Source organism: Coptis chinensis, chromosome 7 (genome assembly GCF_015680905.1).
Source record: "Coptis chinensis isolate HL-2020 chromosome 7, ASM1568090v1, whole genome shotgun sequence".
Taxonomy (NCBI): domain Eukaryota; kingdom Viridiplantae; phylum Streptophyta; class Magnoliopsida; order Ranunculales; family Ranunculaceae; genus Coptis; species Coptis chinensis.
Window position 1 is genome coordinate 26,378,315 of NC_141462.1, and position 21,937 is coordinate 26,400,251.

At 37.0% G+C, this 21,937-nt stretch overlaps 2 pseudogenes; both read right to left on the reverse strand.

Annotated features, from left to right (window-relative positions):
* Nucleotides 1–300: 300 nt before the first annotated feature.
* On the reverse strand, nt 301–982 carry LOC147486849 (26S proteasome non-ATPase regulatory subunit 13 homolog B pseudogene; annotated as a pseudogene).
* Nucleotides 983–8,799: 7,817 nt separating this feature from the next.
* LOC147486850 (S-locus-specific glycoprotein S6 pseudogene) lies at nt 8,800–10,679 on the reverse strand (annotated as a pseudogene).
* Nucleotides 10,680–21,937: the final 11,258 nt, after the last annotated feature.

Below are 21,937 nucleotides of genomic sequence, written 5' to 3' on the forward strand. Positions count from 1 at the left end.
CCACTCGCATCGCTCGCATTGCCGAGCCCATAAATGCCGCTCACATCGCTCACATTGCCAATCCCAAAAATGTCGCTCGCATTGTCGAGCCCATAAAAGCCGCTCGCATCGCTTGCATAGCCGATCCCATAATGCCACTCGCATCGCTCACATTGCCAAGCCCATAAATGCCGCTCGCATCGCTCGCATTTGCCAATCCCAAAAATGCCGCTCGCATTGCCGATCCCATAATGTCGCTCGCATGGCTCGCATTGCCGATCCCATAAATGCCAATCCAATTGTCGATCCTTCTCTATCCAACTAAACCAAATTAAATCTTTGACTTAATCTGTGTTTTTCTTTATCTCCCAGTAAAGCAGAAAGAGATAAATCAAATGCCAAGTCTAGCTTAAATGTTTCTGAAAGAGAATCCACTGACGTGTACACCAAATAAAGAAGTGCACTCCATAAGAATTCAGAAAATTCTCGACGACATTTATGGTATTGAGATGAAACCCAGTAGTAGCTTGCATAAACAAATGGATCAATATCAGTCATGCTATCAAGGGTAGTCTTCCCATCATCCAAGAGGTTTTTGCAGTCTTTTTGGTCACCTTTCTCAAGTCGAAAAGCAATTTCTGCAATTTGGAGTAGAGTATTGGCTCCTGAATTCGCAATTCCTTTGTATCTTGAAGCTTTTCAATAACAGCTTTAAGAAAAGTAATAGCTTCTAGTCTTTCAGGAAATTGGCGAGACACTAAGACAGCAAAGTGCGGGAGCTAAAGTAGATTGATCTTACTCTCAAATTCCGTAATGAAGTTGTTATAAAGGTCAATCAAAACATTCCCAGCCTGAAAGATGGGGAGTGAGATTAATTGATCGAGCTTAAGAGCGAGTTGATGCCAGAGCTTCCTTTCATACAAATCAGCTAACTCAGTGTACCATTCCGCTAGTTCTGGGTGTGATTCACGCTGCGAATCTAAATATTGCAAACCCGCCATGCTTTTTTAAGTTTAAGTTTGATCCCCATAACACCTATCAAAAAGCCCGTGGGCTATAAGTCTATAACCTTTCATCTTTAACCATTTTAAGTGTATTTACCAAACTGCCATTACATATTTTTACCATTATACAATAAATTCAACTATATCAAACTCCAAATTTATATCGAACTCAATATAAATTATATCAAGAAAGAAATTTATATTTGCCTTCAACTCCCATCATTTTTATTTTTACTGATTTACAAACCTACCAAGTACCTTAAAAATTATTACTTCTTTGCCACACGGGCCTTGCCCATGTAACAAAGAGAGGGCGATGTTCCAGCCCCTACAAATGTGGCCCAATAAAAGCTCAATTCAGTACAAACTCACACTTAGAGCTTATTTATAATAAAGCTCATGCTCAGAGCTTATCTACAAAAAAAGCCCACGCTCAGAGCCCATGCTCAGAGCTTATCTACCAAAAAGCCCACGCTCAGAGCTTATCTACAATAAAACCACCCACACTCAGAGCCCATGTTCAAAGCCTATACTCAAAGCCTACATACTTACATGTAAAATCAATATCAATTGTGCACATGTTTTGTGAGTCAAACAACTTCCACAACTTCATCCACAACTTCTACAACTTCATCCACATTCAAGATTCACTTCCATCAACTTCATATCATGTGACAGTTCTCCCGCCAGTTCTCTAACTTCATCACACAGTTGGACAGTTCTCCCACCCAGTTCTCCAACTTCATCCAACGATTGGATAGTTCTCCCGCCAGTTCTCTAACTTCATCCCACAATTGGATAGTTCTCCCGCCAGTTCTCCAACTTCATCCCATGATTGAACAGTTCTCCCACCAGTTCTCTAACTTCATCCCACGATTGGACAGTTCTCATGACAGTTCTCAAACTTCATCCCACGATTGGAATATTGGAGAATGAGGAAGTAACAATCAACCAATCCTACGCAATCGAGGCTTGATCCCAAGCAATATCTTTGGGTACGTAGGCAAGTTCAAAACCGAAGTCCAATCTCAACTCTCCCCAACAACCATCTCCTTCGCAATCTCCTCCGAAAAAGACCACTTCCGACCCAACTGGTGTGTTTTGGCAAATCTTGCTGAAACAAAAATCACTCACAAAACCAGTGTTTTTTTTAAGTCACTCTCAAGGACAATTTTCGGGTGTAAATAACCCTGAAAACTAATTTTCGAGTGAAAATAACTCGTAAGGACAAATAGTCCGGATTTAAAATAATTATTTTTTGATTTTACCCTTTCAGTCGTTTTGCTATGAACAATAAGTGTTCATACCTTATGTTGATGTATGAACATTGATTGTTCATACCTAAATAGGTTAACGTACCTCATGCAATATGTTGAGGTATGAACAATGATTGTTCATAACTCATGTTGAGGTATAAACAATAATTGTTCATACTCCAATATGTGTTCTTATTGATCATACATTATGTTGAGGTATAAACATTGATTGTTCATATCCCAAATAGGTATGAACAATGATTGTTCATATCCCAAATAAGTATAAACAATGATTATCCATATATACTTCAATAGGTATTCTTACTGATCATATATTACGTTGAGGTGTGAACAGTGATTGTTCATACTCCAATAAGTGTTCTTACATTATATTGAAGTATGAACATTAATTGTTCATACCCCAAATAGGTATGAACAATGAGTGTTCATAGCTCATGTTAAGGTATGAACAATGATTATTCATACTCCAATAAGTCTTTATACTGTTCATACATCACATAATGTATAATCAGTGAGAATAATGATTGTTCGTATGAACAATGAGTGTTCATAGCTCATGTTGGGATATGAACTCAAATAGGTGTTCTTTTTAATCATACATTATATTGAGGTATGAACATTGATTGTTCATACCCCAAATAGATATGAACAATAAGTGTTCATAGCTCATATTAAGGTATGAACAGTGATTGTTCATATCCCAAATATGTATGAACAATGAATGTTCATACTCCAATAAGTGTTCTTACTGATCATACATTATTTTGAGGTATGAACAGTATGAACAATAATTGTTCATACTTCAATAGGTGTTCTTACTGATCATATATTATATTGAGGTATGAACATTGATTGTTCATACCCCAAATAGGTATGAACAATGAGTGTTCATAGCTCATGTTGAGATATGAACAATGATGATTCATACTCTAATAAGTGTTCTTACTGATCATACATTATGTTGAGGTATAAACAGTATGAACAATAATTGTTCATACTCCAATAGGTGTTCTTACTGATCATATATTATATTGAGGTATGAACATTGATTGTTTATACCCCAAATAGATATGAACAATGAGTGTTCATAGCTCATGTTGAGATATGAACAATGATTGTTCATACCCCTAAATAGATATGAACAATAATTGTTCATACTCCAATAGGTATTCTTACTGATCATACATTATATTGAGATATAAACATTGATTGTTCATACCCCAAATAGATATGAACAATGAGTGTTCATAGCTTATATTGAGGTATGAACAGTGATTATTCATACTCCAATAGGTGTTCTTACTGATCATACATTATATTGAGGTGATTGTTCATACTCCAATAGGTGTTATTATTGATCATACATTATATTGAGGTATGAACAGTGATTGTTCAAACCCCAAATAGGTATGAATAATGATTGTTCATATCTCATGATGAGGTATGAACAATGATTGTTTACTTGTATACCGGGTCCATTGTCCATTGTCACCAAATTCGGTGTTTTTTTTGAAAAAAAACGCGTTTAAAACCCGAGATATTGGCAAGGCGTCTTGTTCCAGTTTAAAACCCGGGTTTAAAAAAAACGCGTTTTAAACTTAAATACCATTTAAAACCCGAGATTTTGAAAATCTCTGGTTCATTTTTATTTTTATTTTAAATAATAATCTAAAAGAAAACTCGAGAAGAAAAAAGGGTTTTGGAGTTTACCTTTTTGAAGAGTGGGCTAACGATTGACTTATTGAGATAGTTCTATTTTGCTTTGGACTATTAATAATTGGAAATTTTAAGGTTATTAACTTATTTGTAGTACTTGATTATGCCATTATGGTTGGTAATTAGTAGTATCTTCTTCAGAGTCATGTTTTGGTACTGAATCTAAAACTTCTAGTATTTGGATGAGTAATTATAATTTGATACTTTCATGTATTTGAATTTTCTTTCATTTGTATTATTATTATTTTTATTTTATGTGCCTAATTTTTTTTCCACTCTTATAAAAAATCAAACTCCTTGTCTATTATATTCTTTATCATCAGTTTTTACCGATTCTTTTACGTATTATACGTTTTAAACCCGTTTTACCATTTTAAACACGTTTTATGCCTTACGTGTTTTTACGTTTTTTTTTCCCGTTTTTTCCCCGATACGTTCCGTTTAAAACACGAACTAAGTTTTTTTCAAATACACCATTTTAAACCCGTACTGTACTTGGTGACAATGGTTGGGTCGGGCCGTTTATTATTTCGTTTTAGGGGTATACTTGACGTTTCATCTACCCGAGCCGTTTTTAATTTCGTGTCAAGAGTATACTTGACCTTTCATCTACCCCACCATGTGAGTGATTAAAAAAAATGGTGTCGTCCTTACGAGTTACTTTCTCCCCAAATCTGTCCTAGAGAGTTTCTCCCTGGAGTTTCAAAGTATGAATTAATTTTAAAGAGTAATGACTAGTATTTGAGAATGAAAAAGAAATAAAACAAGTGAAAGAATCACATAGATTAGAACTAGAGCACATACCAAGTTCTGATGCCGCCACTCTCACATAGACCTCTTGGCTGCCTCCAGTGAACTCTCTAAGATCAATCAAGTCACCAATTCAAACAATGCAACCACTTCCTCCATTTATCATAGGATTTGCATAAGCTGTACATGAACAATTTTTTTCACACACTTTCTTACATTCCTTGAGATTCATACTGGTATCGACAAACGTTTTCGAAGTATCGGGCAGTTTCATACCCTTCAATTTTAAAAACCCATCGTATTTCCCACATACGAAATTCTTTTTTCGAACACATCCACCAGATCCATCTCTCAAATTCCACTCCCTTAGATTCCTAGGCTGAAAACCCTGTGTACATTTACAAATTGGTGACTCGGTTGCATCACATATACCATAAACGCCACAATTCTTATACTTGTCACATTGGTCTTTTGGCGTACCCCAATATCGTTTCCAACCTTCTTTATCGCCTAACCATGTTAGGGGCCATTTGTTTTTGCCTCTTATAAGACCTTGAGGTCTTATAACCTCTTATAAGATGTGGCCCAGTGATTTTGGACATTTTTTTGGTTTGTTTTTTGCCTCTTATAAGAGGCATTCTACTAGAAATGTCTTATAAGAGGCATGATTTCTGTAAGTACTAAAATTGGATCTACTACAATTTTGTAGGTCTTGTAAACTGGAAAAAGACACAAACGCCCCAAAGCTCTCGTTCTCTCTTCTGCCTTCTCTAAAAACTCATTTCTTCCCAACCAAAGCCGCCACACCCATTGCCTCCATTTTTGCTCCACCGTCGCGGCGTCTTCTTTGCTGCTCCACCCACTCGCATCTTGCTCTTCTTCATTCCACCACGTCTTGTGGCTTCTGCCGCCACCAATCACGAGCTCATTTCTGTTGTTGCTGCCACCGTAAGTATCTCTAGATCACCACTTGTTTTCTTTTCGTGGTGTTAAGATTAATTTTAATCTTCAAATAAGATTAATTTTTGTCTAATAATTTGTACTCTATTATATTGGAGATGGGAGCATTCTTTACATCTTGCTGAATATTTCATGTTTATGAAATCGAAACTAAAATGTTTAATCATCAATAAAGTGGGAACCATGGAAGTTCATAAAAAATGCAAATAGTAAAAGTGAAGAAGTTCATCGTGAAAGAGATGTGAAAAGAACAATCCCAGGTACATTGGTATCAAAACTTTGAAACAAGACATACTGATAAAAAAAATGTAAACTTTCTTTGTAACTATTGTTTGTATGTGTACAACCACTAATCAATGGAAAAAAAATACAAAGAATGAATAGGAAAAACATACATGAATGACAGCCGTGGGGTATCAGCCTCCCCATCATGTAGTATGTAGGATAACCCACCCATCATAATCAGAATGTACTCACCGTGTAGTTGTGTTCTGCCAAAACCATTTCCCGTTATTCATCTTGCTATATATCTCAGCTTTTGCAAGTTAAATCAAGAACAACCCCGCAAAAAATATTGCAAGAATAAGCATCACAAAGACACTGTTCCATCCCCCGCTTGATATATACCCGGTTAATAGGGGAACCCAAAGCGGCTCCTACGGACCCAAAGTTACCATCTATAATTGCTGTAATAAAGAGCCAAAGCTCTAGAATTCCCTTTGATCACACTCGTGTACCAAGATCTGCTTTTTTAATGACCATTGTAATAAGTGAGTAAGGACCATTCACAAACAATCCAGAAAGAAGAGTTGAAACATGATGCTTTTGGTTGAAACAAAATGCGCTGTGTTGAAATAGTATGAGTTTATCCACTTCAGTGAGGTTGGGTTTTGGTTCTTTTTGGAAATGGTAATTTGGGTACTATTTATTTGATGTGTATTGAAGATAAATAATTGTTGGCTTGCATTAAATGTGTCCTGTAAGTTTCTGCAATTGTTGGCTTGCATTGGTGTACTCATTTTCCTACATTCTGTTATCCAGTCATAGCCATTTTTTTAACAGGGAGGAACAACAATATTTCGGTTTGATTTCATGAGTCATCTTATCTTCTCAAATGTGTAGAGAAGTTTGAACTTTGAACTACTTAAGACCTATTCACAGATAAAAAGCTTAAGCCTGCAACATTTTACTGATATAAACAGACAATAGCTTTGTAGCTTTAGCATCATTTTGACTTGAGAAGTCCCTGATGAACTGATTGTTTATCCTAAGTGCCTTTACCCTAAGAAGCTGGTTTAGGGAATGATAGATATTGAGTTGAATATTCCTCAAATTATTGCCTAGCCAAATTATGCCATTATCCTAGACGTGTACTTCTTTTGCTACTGCGTGAATTGGACATTTGACAAATACTTATCTACTTATCTTCACATTTGACAAATACTTATCTACTTATCTTCACATTTGACAAATACTTAGCTAATTACTTGTGTAATTGAGTGTCTGTGTAATTTTTCACTATTGGTTTTGTTGTGGAAAAGTATAATGTTAAGGAAATGACTTGTATAGTTTTTATGTGATGGATACATTGAAATGGTTATTCTTTTTATATGTAGGTCTATATGGATTCTTTTAAGTTATCATTGTTGGTGAGTCTTATAGCATTAGTGCTATTGCTCAAACGTGCAAGAAGAAATACACTCCCTAGGAGAGTCCGTCAAAAGATGTGCATTTCCAAACGTAGTGGAGAAAATTAGTTAGGGAGACTTTGAATGGTCCATCAAAACAAATTTTCCAATCTTTTAGGATGGAAAAAGAATCTTTTCAAGCATTGTGTAGTCATTTTCGAGAGAGGGTACTTGGCCAATAGTAAACACCTACTTTTGGAAGAGAAGATGATGATGTTCTTGTTAACACTTAGTCATAACACTCGTATGGCACATGTAAGTTGGTTATTTCAACATTCTGGAGAAACAATTCACAAGTACTTTCATGAAGTCTTGAAAGCTATGATTTTGTTTTCCAAAGAGATGATTGTACCACCATCTTGGGATGCCCCAGTTGGAGAACTTAGAAGTTATAAGGAACTTAGAGAAGGAGCATTCAAAGGGGCTGTTGGAGCATTAGATGGCACTCTCATTCATGCAGTTATTCCTCCTAGTAAACAGACCCCTTACAAAGGAAGAGGTGGAAAAGATTGTTGGCAAAATGTGTTGGCAATTTGTGACTTTGACATGAAATTCATATATGCTGTGGCTGGATGGGAGGGGACTGCCCATGATGCTAGGGTGTTAACTACTTCAGTGCGGAATCCAGCTTTCAGGTTTCCATTACCTCCTCGAGGTAAATGTGTAGTCTTTGTTTTATTGTAATGTTATCTACAAAGTTATTACTTGTATATGTGTACTAAATTGTCATCTATTTTTATTGTATAGATAAGTATTATCTATGTGACGCGGCTTACACGCATACCAGGGGCTTTATGGCTCCATATCGTGGTGTACGATATTGGCTTGCTGACTACAGACGTCCTGGGAGTCGTGCTAGGACTAAGGAGGAGAAGTTTAACCATAGCCATTCAAAACTAAGGAATGTGATTGAGAGGAGCTTTGGAGTTTTGAAAGCTAGGTTCCCTATTTTGAGCAAGATGCCAGGGTATAAGTTTCCAATTCAGAGGAACATAGTCATTGCTTGTATGGCTCTTCATAACTTCCTTCATAGAGTTGCCCTCAACGATGTGCTATTCCAAGCATATGGTAATGAGGAACTTCTTGTGAATAATCAGATTCCTGTAGACCCAGAAACAAATGATGGTGTTGAGCAAGTTTTCAGGCCACAAGATCAAGCTTATATAGTTAATTTACGATCTCAAGTTGCAGATATCCTTATGGCTAGGCCTAATAACCCCGAGTGATGTTCTTGTTAGTCGTGTTTTATGATGTTTAATTTCTTGTAAACTCTTGTTTGATTTGCTATATTTATGACTTGTAAACTTTATTTTTCTGACATATCGTTGATATGAGAATGTTTAGACTTTTTTGCTTGGCGTTTGAGTTTATTATATTGTGACATGTAAACAGGTTGATTAACATGAGATATATATGACTTTGAAATTATTGTTGATATTTATAAGCAGGTAAGATGGCATCAAAAGGAGATAAAGATGTTCTTTGTATCTGTGGTGGTATGTAAAACAGGGTTATATTTGTCAAATAACCATCTATAAGATGTTGTGTATTTGTTTTTTCTTTTTTTATAAGTGCTTATAAGAGGAACTTAAAATGAAAAACAAACCAGTTTATAAGACCCACTTATAAGACCCTCTTATAAGACCATGTCTTATAAGACCCTTTTATAACTTAAACCCAAAAAACAAATAGGCCCTTAGTCTTTGAAGCTTACTAACCTCATCGATCACTAACCTTGAAATGATAGATTCATCAGTTACTTCAAATGAGTAATATTTTTGTTGTTTTTGGTTGAATACAAAATTAAACTTGAATCCACCATTTGTATTCATTTCTGGAACACCACTAAATTGAATTCCATTCCAAGGACCACTTCTATAAATTGGAATCTGCTCTCGTAGTATATAAGCTTCAGGGCAACCATCAGGTCCTATAACAAAAGAATGATCACCTATAGAAGGATCTTCAGCACTTTTCCATGATACCAAAGAATTATTTAGACCAGTATTCAAATCCCATCCGAGCATCATACCTGGTAATAATGTATCTGTAGCATGATCAAAACTCTGCCATCTATAATTCCCTGTATCATCATCGTTATCACTTTCTTCAGTAACAACAAGGTTTCCCGAGTTCAATAGCTTTGCAATAGGTTTATTGGCACTCGGGTTCCCTTGTTTCGATTCATTCGATGACCATATAACACTTTGGTCTTGATTGAGCAATATAAGTTTTCCATTATCATCAATCGTGAAAACTCCTGATGAATTAGTAACTGGGGTGTTTCTGTTTGCAATCCAAACTACTGTTAAAGGTGATATATTCTTGTACCAAATTGCCAAGTATCTGTTGTTTGAATTTGTTGAACTGAAGAATCCAAGTTCGAAACGTTGTCCTTCGGAAACAAGAGTCTGATTATCCTTCGAGATTGCTTTGGAACAAGGGGTGTTGGCTGAAATTGAAAATTTTGAAAAGACAGAGAAAGCAAAATGATTGAAATGAGTAGAAATGAGTCGAGACAAGGGATGTTGCTCATTGGGCTATGTGCTCTGAAAAACTGTATGAGGAAATGAGTTTGCTAGATTTCTTTTCATATGGCTATTTTTGTTTGATCATTTAAAGATGTGTGAACACAAAAGTAGCCTAGGCTGCCTAGTAGGGAAAAGAAGGAAGTGTTGATGACTTTGATGTCGATAGTCTTATGGTGTCAAGGAAATAGTGTAAGTTTACCAAACCGCCAGTTTAAAAGTGGAAGAGAATTGCTAGCGTCCTGCCCCTGCCCCTGCCCCGTTAAAGGGGTACGACCATCCTAACCCGATAAAGACGAAAAAAAATCACTTGTTGACCTATTCTAAGTATTCCACCGATTATTTTTTATGGGTGTTGTATTGGGCGCCACTCAAATTAGATCGGGCAGCTTCCAGCCCCAGCCCAAACAACAAAGCCCAATACACCCCCCCCCCCCACCAAATCGAAACCGGAAAAACCTACCCTTACCGGTCATCTCTTTCGCCCAAACCCTTCAAAACCCTAACAAAAAAACCCCAAATTCGAATTTCAATTCGTGCAAACCTTCGAGTGCCCGATTGAATTACCACAAATCTCCAACAATTCGAGTTTCTCACCGTTAAAAAACCCCAAATTGAAAGTTGAAAGTTGCCATTGAAAACTAGATTCGAAGTTTCAATTGCTCGAAGTTCAATTCGAAGTTTCTCACCTCTAAATTGAAAACTCCCAACAATTTTACCAGGTGATTTAGTAGCTAGAATTGTGGCTGTCAATGGAGTATTGAATTTCCTGAGCATCTACAACACGCTAATTGTCAGGCTTGTTTTGACTTGGTTCCCTAACTCTCCAAATGCCATTGTTAGCCCCACCGAGGTAGCCCTTTTGAATTTTGATCACAATATTTTAGTGGTTTTGAATTTCCGAGCATCTACAAATGGACTTCGCAATCATGTTTGTTTTTGTGTTTTGTGTGTTTCTTTTTTAGATTAGTATGTTTGGAACTATCAAAAAATCTTGAGTTCTTAGTCTGTTAAGTTCTTGGTATATATTGCAAGTTGTGGGTGTGTATGCAAGTTCGAGTTGCGAGTATGTATTACGAGTCACAATACATATCGTTTGAGTGTATTGCGAGTTTTATCATTGCACCTTGAATACATTGTGATAAATGCATTTTTAACAATATCAAATCCATCAAAACATCTATGAATAGCATAACCGTGAATCTCTCTCCCCATTGTAATAAAACCAGTTTCAGAGCAAGCACCCAGACCAATTGTTAAAACCTTTTGATGGTATACACTGTCCACTCTAATTTTCTTAGGGTACCTCCAGACCCACTATAATTCCCCCTCAAATTTAAGAACATATTTTGGTATGTACCTGTAGTTGAAGTGGGGAGTTGGAAGGCTTGTAATGTACATGTTTTAGTACAAATTAATTATTGTGTATCTCCGTGTGCATATATTTTGTAACCAGTTACAATGTATTTTTAGTCTCTTTGTGCATGTAGTTTCTGATTGTAGGTGTGAGAACATATTTTGGGCTTTTTGGCATTATGTGGAAAGTTGGAAGACTGTAATCTTTATGTTTTATTCCGTTTGAAGTTCAACGATAGTGATAACTAATAGTTTATTTGTCATTTTGTTTTGTTTTATGTGTTTTAATTCTTAACTAACTCTCTGTTGGGGGTTACGGTCTTGAACAAAATTTCTTACTCTCTCTGTTGGAATTCTGGTCCGGAACAAATTTCTTGGTTCTTGGTTACATGAATTAAGAAAGCAGTGTAAAAACAATGAGAACAACTGTTTTTGAGATATTCTGACTTCACCGGAAAAAAAATTGTTGAAACATGTTTCAATTTGTCAGAGCACTGCACTGACATAGCAGGAACTGTCGTTAGAGTTGTGTTTTTTGGCTGAAATTGCAGCACTAGCTAGTCGAGCACTGCACTAGACTGGAAAATTATATCACAAATATCAACACTAGCATATCGCCGTAAAAATATAATATTACATACTATGGCTGGAGGCATCACAAAGACGCACACCATACCAAGTTTTCAAAATGATACAAGTCTAGTGCAAGTTTCTTTATAAGTTGCTAGCTATTGTGCTAGGCTGTTGTTGGGGGTAAATGTAAGAAAAGTTGATTGGTTCTATCCCCTGAGATAGAGAAGAATAGAGGTGCATGTGGGTCCTGGTAATCGGTGGCAAGGCTCATTGGTTCTCTTGCTCTTATTTAGTTTTTTGGTGGAAATGGTAACATATATATAATTAGGATAGAAGAAAGAACTAGGTAGGGACTTCACAACAATCCTTGCCTAGCAATCCTAGCATTTTAGTTCCTGAAAGACCCTTTCATCGCCTTCAACAGCATAAAGCTTGTAACTAGCAATCCTTTTCTTCCTTTGTATCTCAGGATCATTGAAACTCCAATTTTTAGAAGATGACCCACCACCCTTACCTTTCTTAAACTTCATCTCTCTGTTATCCATCTGAACTTGTGGCATAGAAGATGCATAAGAAGTATTGTAACTTCTAAAACCATGAACACCGTGAGAAGTTTGTCTTTCTCATGTATAACTCTCTATCTGCATCTTATCATCACCACATGACTTGGATCTAAAATCTTCCATGACTACGTATTTATCTTGCAAGACTTGTTGGGACAAAAAAGAAAATAGTAAAGAGAAAAGAGCAAGAAAATTAAAACTTGGGTTGGTTGGTTTTTCTGTAGGGCTGTACTACTGTTTGTGAATTAAAAGGATTGGAAAACAACTGAAAGTGGTGCATATTTAATGATTCCTTGTATGGTTTTGGTGCGGCATTTAGCATATTTTGATGATTGGTGGCTAAGTGTCTGTGTCATTTTAGTTCTACCTCAATCTTTTGATTCAATAGCCCTAGCAATCTTAGCATTCTACCGCAACGACTTAAACTTTCATAGTGCTCATCTTTCATACCTAGTATTTTCCTTTAGGGCCTGATGTTATAAGAGAAGATACTTTTACCATTTTATGATTAGTGTTTACGTACATTCATACTACTCACCTTTCATAATTTGCTTATGTTCTTGAGTCTTGACTAATGAGTAATGACCTTGATCACATGCAGCTTTTACGAGTACTTGCTTAAGGTTTGGATACAGGGGAACAAAACTGAAGCGGTAAAGCATTATAGGTGAGAAGCTCTTTCTTTGGTTATCAAATTTACTGAATGTACAATCAAGGTAGTTTTTTTAGGTGGTTTCCCCTATGCTTGACGAGGGACAGAGTCAAGTTCATTTTATTGTAGAGAGAGTCCAGTTATTTTGTTGTAATACTTGATGTACATAAATGACGGTTCATACAGAAACAGTCTTGTATATATATACATTTTCACTGTCGTGTAAAAATTAGGTTATATGTACATATGGTTGTTCAATCTCACATGTCAGTAAAGAATCAGTTGTTCGATCTTTGACATCTGTTAATAGTTTCTTGTAACTTGTAGTGGTTGTCCTTTCTTAATACTGTTAATATTGTTAACAAGTTACAAGACATATAACCATGGTGTTTTGAAAGAACAAAAACTTTTCTTTTGGAAGTCTATCATTTCCTTCTACTTGCGTCCACCTATTATGCGGCTAGAAATTGTATTGTGGGTTGAATATTTTATAGGGTGTTATGTACATATGGTTGTTGGAAGGATGTCATTATTGATTTCCAGGTTATGACAGGTTTAAGTATACGAAATGTTGACTAAACAAAGGAAATTCTGCCCAAAATTCGATAGAATTTGGATAGTGTAACGCCTCATTCTATTTCTTCATATATACTTGGAGTTATCATAGCAAGCTTATAAGTATATTAGTTTTACGACTGGGATGATCTCTTTTTTCTAGTGATTTTCTTTGTACATTGTTTATTTAAATATGGTTTACTAATACTTGTTTTATTTTTCTTTGTAGCGATGGGTCCTCGATCAAAGAATGTGAAGAATGTAGTGAAAACTACATTCAAGGGTGTTTAGAAATTGTTTGGTGGCGGTTCCTCTAGCGGTGATGCAGTTGGAAGAAAAAGACAAAGGGCAGACGGCTTAACGGCATCAGCGCGTAGAGGGGACCATTTGGAAAAAGAGGTTCCTGAGGCTCCTGAGATTCCTGAGGTTGATTCGTCTAGTGAAGATAGTGTAGATAGTGATACTAATGTAGGTTTAGATGTAAATATAGACAAAGGGAAGAGTATAGTAGAAGAGGAGAGTGAGGAGAGTGAGGAGGGTGAGGAGGAGGATGAGCAGGATGATGATGTGGAAGAATATGTGGTAGAAGATGTACCACCAGTGGAAGAAGCACCTCCGGTATTGGATTTCGTAAGAAAATCCAATGATGATTTGGAGTTTCAAAGAGGTGTGTATAGGGGAGGCCCGTATGAGTCAGAGTTGTTGTATGACTATGCGGTACATGTCGCTCGCGATGTTTGGGAGAGAAGGGCAATATTTTGTTTTTCTTGTGTACTTTGATTTTCTTTTACAAAATCTTTTGTTTCTATTCATATATATCTAATGCGTGCTCGGTTGTTTCAGGAGGATCGCGGAGCGTTGAAGTGTGTTTCACACTTAGCAAAGTTATCCCAATGGGATTTCAAAAATGAATGTGAAAGGTCTCTAAGATTTGCCGTGCAGTTGAGAAGGACTGGGTTGTTTGATCTCGTGGAAGGTTATCACGAGCATATGGATCCACCATTGATCTCTGCGTTTGTGGAGAGATGGCATCCGGAGACCAACACCTTCCATATGCCAGTTGGGGAGATGACTGTGACTTTGGACGATGTTGTCCAAATCTGTGGAGTCACAATTAGAGGAAGAGCGGTGCAAGGGGGACAAATGAGTGAACTTACAACAATCGATAAATCTCCTACATCTTGGTCCGGGGGCTCCCTATTGATTTGATTAGGGAGATGGAAGCTAGCGGTTCACTTCAAAAGTAAGGCTAGAATTCATCCGGAAGCATTTTGCGAACAAGGTTCATGATAGCCCTATATGTGACGCTGCTGGGAAGGTGGTGGAGAAGGCCTCGAGTTTCTAGGATGTTCAACGGACTGTTAGAGCTTTTATCCTGTTTTTCTTTAGATGTGCCGTTTTTACTGACAAGTTTGGGACTGGAGTGCCTATATGTTATCTGAGGCCGTTGTTGAAATTCACTGAGATAGAAGAGTATGCATGGGGTGCAGCAATTTTAGCATTTTTATATAGAGGTCTCGGGGCTGCCACATGTGCGAAGGTGAAAGGGGTTACAGCTATATGACTCTTCTACGTAAAACTTGAGTATTTTAGAGTTTATTTTTTTTAATGTTAATTTTATTACTCTATCAATATGTTAACTATTTGTGTATATCTAGGCATGGATCTATGAGTATTTTCCGGTATTCATGATAGTCCCAAACTTCAACTATATCTCGTTCAGCCCGCGTGCTCATAGACACATCCCAGTCGCTCCACACTATTACGATATAACGTATGCATTGCAGTTTTATCGAGCGATAATTGATGATTTGAATGAGTTCAATGTAAGTATTAAATTCAATGACAATTTGGTATTTAAGTTTGTTTATATTTTTTTTTAGTAATTGATCATTGGAGTTGTTAATGACACATTTGATTTTGTTTCAGGTTGTTTGGCATCCCTACAAAAATATCAGAGATACAAACCCGATCGATGACATTGCATTTTTTGAGGGATTGCTATGTTTTTTCAACATTGTCGAGCTTTATGCCGCCGCAAGGGTGGTGCGTCCGGTTACGTCCGCGCAGCTTGTACCTAAAGATCCTCCAATACCAAATTGGAGAACAAGAACTATGGCAGGATGCGGGTATGAGCTGTGCTGGACCAATATTGGGCCACTTTACTGGGAGTCGTGGCAGAATCACGTGATCCAACCCTGCAACCGAGGACCTATTTCGTCTTATCCATGGGAGTGTCATCAAAACTACATGACTTGGTATGCGAGGAATTCTCATGTAGTTTTGGTGAACCCTGAGCTTCTTCCTATTCATCCCTCCCTGGAGACACTGCCTAACTGTTCACCAATTGTAAGTATTGTGATTTTTAATTGAATTTCTCTAACTGTGATTTTTTTGCATTCGATTGGTAACTTATCTTGATTTTCCTTTTTTAGACAGAACGACATCATCGATGAAACCAATCGTTTGCTAGAGAGAGGTCTGCAATTGGCTGGGAATGATATGCCAGAGGAAGCAAGCTCCTCCTTCGAACAGGCGTACAACTTGACTAGGTGCAAGTACATTGGTGGGCGCTATAGCTGATTTGTTTCAGTTTAGGGTTTGTAACTTTGTAATTTGTTTGATTGATGGATTATTTGAAACTTTGTTAACTTTGTTTCAGTTTTAGTTTGATGGATGTAATTTGTTTCAGTTTAGGGTTTGTAATTTTGTTAACTTCAAATGAATAGATGGATATGATGTTTGAATGAATGTTGGATGTTTGAATGGATGAATGATGTTTAATGTTTGAATGGAATTTGATGAATATGAATGGATGAATTTGATGAATGAGTGTTTGATATTTGATGAATGAGTGTTTGATATTTGATGTTTGAATGGAAAAGTGGAATTTGATGAATATGAAAGTGTTGTAAAAACAAAATGAATTTTGAATTTTTTTTTTTTTTTTTCAACGCTCCACCAAGATCGTTTGGCATAAAGGCCAAACGACCTCATCAGATTGTTTTCCCTTTATACCGAACGACTTCGGCAGATCGTTCTCTTTTAATCCCAAACGACCCATCCACATCGTTTGGCCTTTATACCAAACGACATGGCCACATCGTTTGGTATAAAGGCCAAACGACTTCGCCAGATCGTTTGACTTTTATACCAAACGACATGGTCACATCGTTTGGTATAAAATACAAACGACTTGTTCATGTCGTTTGTCTTTAATCCCAAACGATGTGGCTGGGTCATTTGGGATTAAAGCCAAACGACTTGACTGTGTAGTTTCGGTCATTATTGACAACATACGAACATTATTTCAAATCACTCGATTGCCGTCCGAATCAACTAGTCGATCACTCGATTGTCATCCGAATCAACTTAGTCGATCATTCAATTTCCAAATCACTCGATTGCCGTCCGAATCAACTTAGTCAATCGCTCTATTTCCAAATCACTCGATTGCCGTCCGAATCAACTTAGTCGATCACTCGATTTCCAAATCAAATCAAATAAAAGCCCTAACATTATTTCCAAATAACATAAAAATAAAATCAAATTACACTTGTTCCAAATTACATCAAAATATCAAATTACATCAATAAATCACTTAGTCGATCGCTCGATTTCCAAATCACTTGATTGCCGTCCGAATCAACTTAGTCGATTACTCGATTTCCAAATCAAATCAAATAAAAGCCCTAACATTGATAACATAAAAATCAAATCAAATTACACTTGTTCTAAATTACATCAAAATATCATATCGACAACATACAAACAACTTAGTCGATAACATGTACTGTTGGGTCTTCAACGAGCTCCTTTTCCCATATTAAATTGGGAATGTTCATTGCCATAAATTGCAATTGCCTTCTGTCAAGGCCAAATTTCAACTTTCAGCAATATCATATCGAGCTCTAAGCCATTGGCGCATTACTGGAGGAACCGGACAATCTTCAACAAGTTCAACATTGACAAAATGATTTCCACCAACATGTGCGCTACCCAACACTTGAGTCACTCTCTCAGGATTTGTTTGGGTTCTCAGCAGCATGAGAAGGAAGCACTAACGAGCTCCTAAATGCATAAGGACAACATTAAATCTTGAAGCAAATAAGTATCCAGCAAAAGGCATGCTCATCTACTTATTTAAGGGTGCGTAACCTTCTTCATGTAGGATTTCCTTCATCGAATAAAAAACCTCACTTTGATTGTACAAAGTACAATAAAGGGGGAGGTTGTCAGTAAGCTCTTCGTACAACTCCCTTCTCATCTGTGGCCATTCTTCTTGACTTCTTCCTAATGCAATGCAGAAAGCTCTATAACCGCAGTTGCCATCGCCAACAGGGTCATGGACTCTAACAATGTATTTATGCATTTCTTCAGGAATATCCAACCCGCAATCCTTATGACCCCTCGTCTTTCCAAAGTCTAAGCCATCTCACACATTTCGTGGTGTGACTATTTTTGGAGAAGGCTTATTTCTTGGTGTGGTTGTTTTTGGTGTTTTGGGAGAAGGTTTATTTCTTGGTGTGGTTGTTTTTGGTGTTTTTGGAGAAGGCTTATTTGTTGGTGTGGTGTGGATGTTTTGGGTTGGTAGTTTTGGAGAAGACTTCTTTCTTGGTGTGGTGTGGGTGTTTTGGGTGGGCGTAGTGTTTGGTTGTGACGAGACCCACTCTTCATGGTCACGTTGAGAATGTTCAAAATGAGATGGATCTCGCTTTGAAGAGTTATCATCTCCAGTTCGAAGCTTTCTGCTGCAGCTACCTTTCGGCCGACCTTTGGTTTTTGCTTCCTCACAAGGCGGTACTAGCCATGTACTTCCTGGTACGGCAATCTCCATAAGCTTCCTAATCATAACCCTCTCGCTTTCTTCGAAAACGATTGCAAACCTATTCATGAACAAGTCCATCGAAGGTGCAACATCGGGACCAACACCCACTGACATATTGGGAGAAGCAGACAATGTTTTCCAAAAGGGGTCGATAGCAGTCAAAGGGATGGACCGCTCTTGCTCTTCAAACTCAATTAATTCATGAGCACATGGTAGTCCATGGCTCGTGCGCAAATAACACCAACACCTTATCTCTCCATCTTTAACACGCTTTACGCGGGTATCTATTTCTTCAAATAACAAGTCCAAACACTTGCGTGAGACAAGGCCTCTGAGTTTATGAAACAAAGGAATCCGGTGGTGGTGTTGAGTTACAATCACACTTCTCTCGAAGGTAGCTCTAATCTCGGACATCTGGATCTCTAGAATCGGGTGGATTAAGCTAAACATACTCAAAAAATCATGACAGTTTGCATTTCCTAGTACACGCTTCACCTGAGCATGAGACCCTTAAACTCTATTGGTCGTTGTACTCCCAAAGTGAATGTGTTGGTCAGTCCAACAACATACGAATCGATCCCTGTGAGGAAACCAAGTCTCTGGCAAATAACAAACAAAATTGGAGTACTCAACCCTGTAATATTTTTCCAAAGCATCCCATCTTCGCTGGAAAATAACCTCTGTCTTCGATTTGACTACCGTGTTCCACGAGAACTGGGCCTTCTCTACAAGTTCTGTAGTTGGAAAAATATCGTAACATTTTGAAAGGACGCACGTAGCGATATGACATCTATATAGATGCTTGTGTGCGTTAGGAAAACTCGTCGGTGGCACTTATCGGGGGGGGAAGTCCTGTCGGAACCACGATCCGCGGATGGGCTTATGTCACCAAGCAAGCCACTAAAATGATGCAGGGCCCACTCATAGTCAACTATTATTTCAGACTGAAGCAGCACCTGACACACGGTGAAAGATTTCCACGTTGAAGTCACCCCAACAAACTGTACGAAAGGCCACCGATACCTGTTAGTTTTGTAGGTAGCGTCTAACATGAAAACTGTTGGAAAAGTCCGAGCCAACTTAACACCTTCGGATGGGCCCATAACAATCCCGTTATCTCCTCGGTATTCTCATCCTGTCTCAACTCCTCAAAATAATGTTCTTTTGCTAACAACTCACGTAATCTCTGCAATTGTGTGAGACCGTTCATATCCAATTTCCTCACCTTCTGCCTTGCGGTGTAGACTTAAGGATATACTAGAGATGTTATCATGATACCTATTCTTGATGGAATCCAATATTTGTTTAAGTTTTATTCCACACTTACTCATCTCGACAAATACTCGAACTCGAACGGAGCGGTTAGTCGAGTAGCAAATGCATGTCCTTCAAGGGTCTTCGCCAATGGATGGTTGTGAACACCATTAAGAACGACAATTTTCCAACTATCGACAGTGCCGCGTTGGAAAACACCTTTTAACTTAAATGGACATCCCGATTTCTTGGTTCCCGACCTTCTCTTATTAGCCCTCTCTTCGCCTTCCTTCTTGTGTGACCGATACACACCCGAGCACTCGCAAACCAAATTCAATCTTGCTACTCGGTTTCCTTTGGCACACTCCGACTTTTCAATGACCACAACAACATTAACTTGTCTTCCTCTAGCGGTTGCCCAACCGATTGCCTCGCTACGTGTATGAAAGACCTAAACACATAAAAAACAACAACTATTATTAATACACTAATAAAATTATATTTAGAAAATTTAAAAAAATATATGCCTACTCAATCATACCTCTTCCGTAGTAAAAATTTCTGTTGTATCACTTAAAATCGGTTGACAATCCACATCATTCGAGTTTGCAGAGGATCGGTTCCCGGATAACGGCAAAGTATTCTATATATAGAAGAATAAAACAAGAGTCTCAAACAATTTGCATTTAGTTTCAAAGTCACAAAAAAAAAACTTTTAATTAAATTTAGTCCAAACGACCCAGCCATGTAGTTTCATAGAGGGTCCAAACGACCCGGCCATGTAGTTCTATAGTGTCCCCAAACGACCCGGAGAAGTCGTTTTATAGTTTTACCAAATGACCCAGCCATGTAGTCCTATAGTGTAATCAAACGACCCGGACATGTCGTTCTGTAGTGTTCTCAAACTACACCGCCATGTCGTTCTGTAGTGTTCTCAAACTACACCGCCATGTCGTTCTGTAGTGTTCTCAAACTACACCGCCATGTCGTTCGATAGTGTTCTCAAACTACATCGCCATGTAGTTCTATAGTGTTCCCAAACGACCCAACCATGTCGTTTGGGCTCGGGTTTTGCATTCATTCATTTTGCATCCATTCATTCATTCATTCAATCAATCAAGTGTTTTGTATTCATTTTAATCAAGTGTTACCTCATTATTTAGGTTTGCACTTTGTCGTCAACTATTTCTCGGCATTTCATTTGCTCGACTTATCGCATCTTCAAATTCTTCACCTTGACCTTCAACATTTTGTTCCACTTCTTCACTTTCAACATATCTTCTATTTTCTCCTTCTCTAATTTGTTGTTCTTCTCTAATTTGTTGTTGTACCTCAAACATTACCTCAAATACTTCTTCTTCATCTTCATGTTCCATTTAGAGAAACTTAAGTATTATAATATGTAGAGAAACTTGAGTATTCTATGTAAACCCTAAACTCTAAACTGAGTGAATGAGTATTCTATATATATTTGAAATTTTGATATATTTCAAATAATTGAGTGAAATATATTTGTAAACCCTAAACTCTAAACCCCCCCAAACTAGTTTATTATTTACAATTGAATAAAAAAAAAATGGAAAATAACAAGTTTAGATATAAAACAAATTATTATTTTAGATTTGGATAATTGAGTGAAATATGTTTGAAATTAAATTTTTTTTTATGTCGGTACGAAATTTGTAAACCCTAAACCCTAAACCCAAACCCCAAACCCCCAAACTAGTTTATGATTCAAAATTTGAAAAAGAAAATAAAAAATAATAAGTTTATAAATAAAACAAATTATTATTTTGAATAATTAAATAAAATATGTTAGTACGAAATTTGTAAACAACTCTAAACCCTAAACCCTAAACCCTAAATCCCAACCTAGTTTATGATTCACAATTTTAAAAATAAAATAAAAAATAACAAGTTTAGATATAAAACAAATTATTATTTCAAATAATTAAGTGAAATATGTTGGTACAAAATTTCTAAACCCTGAACTCTGAACTCCAAACCCCAAACTAGTTTATGATTCACAATTGAAAAAATAATAATAATAACAAGTTTAGATATAAAACAAATTATTATTTTAGATTTTAGCATGTTTGATTACATGTTTTAACTTGGTTATAAAGATACTATGTCATAACAGATAAAAGCGGATAAAAGAGTCTTGAGTGCATGTAGTTTTATTGATGTAATTGTGTTGTTTCTAACCCAATTTTTTAAATCGGATTTCAATTTTTCTAATTCAATTGAAATC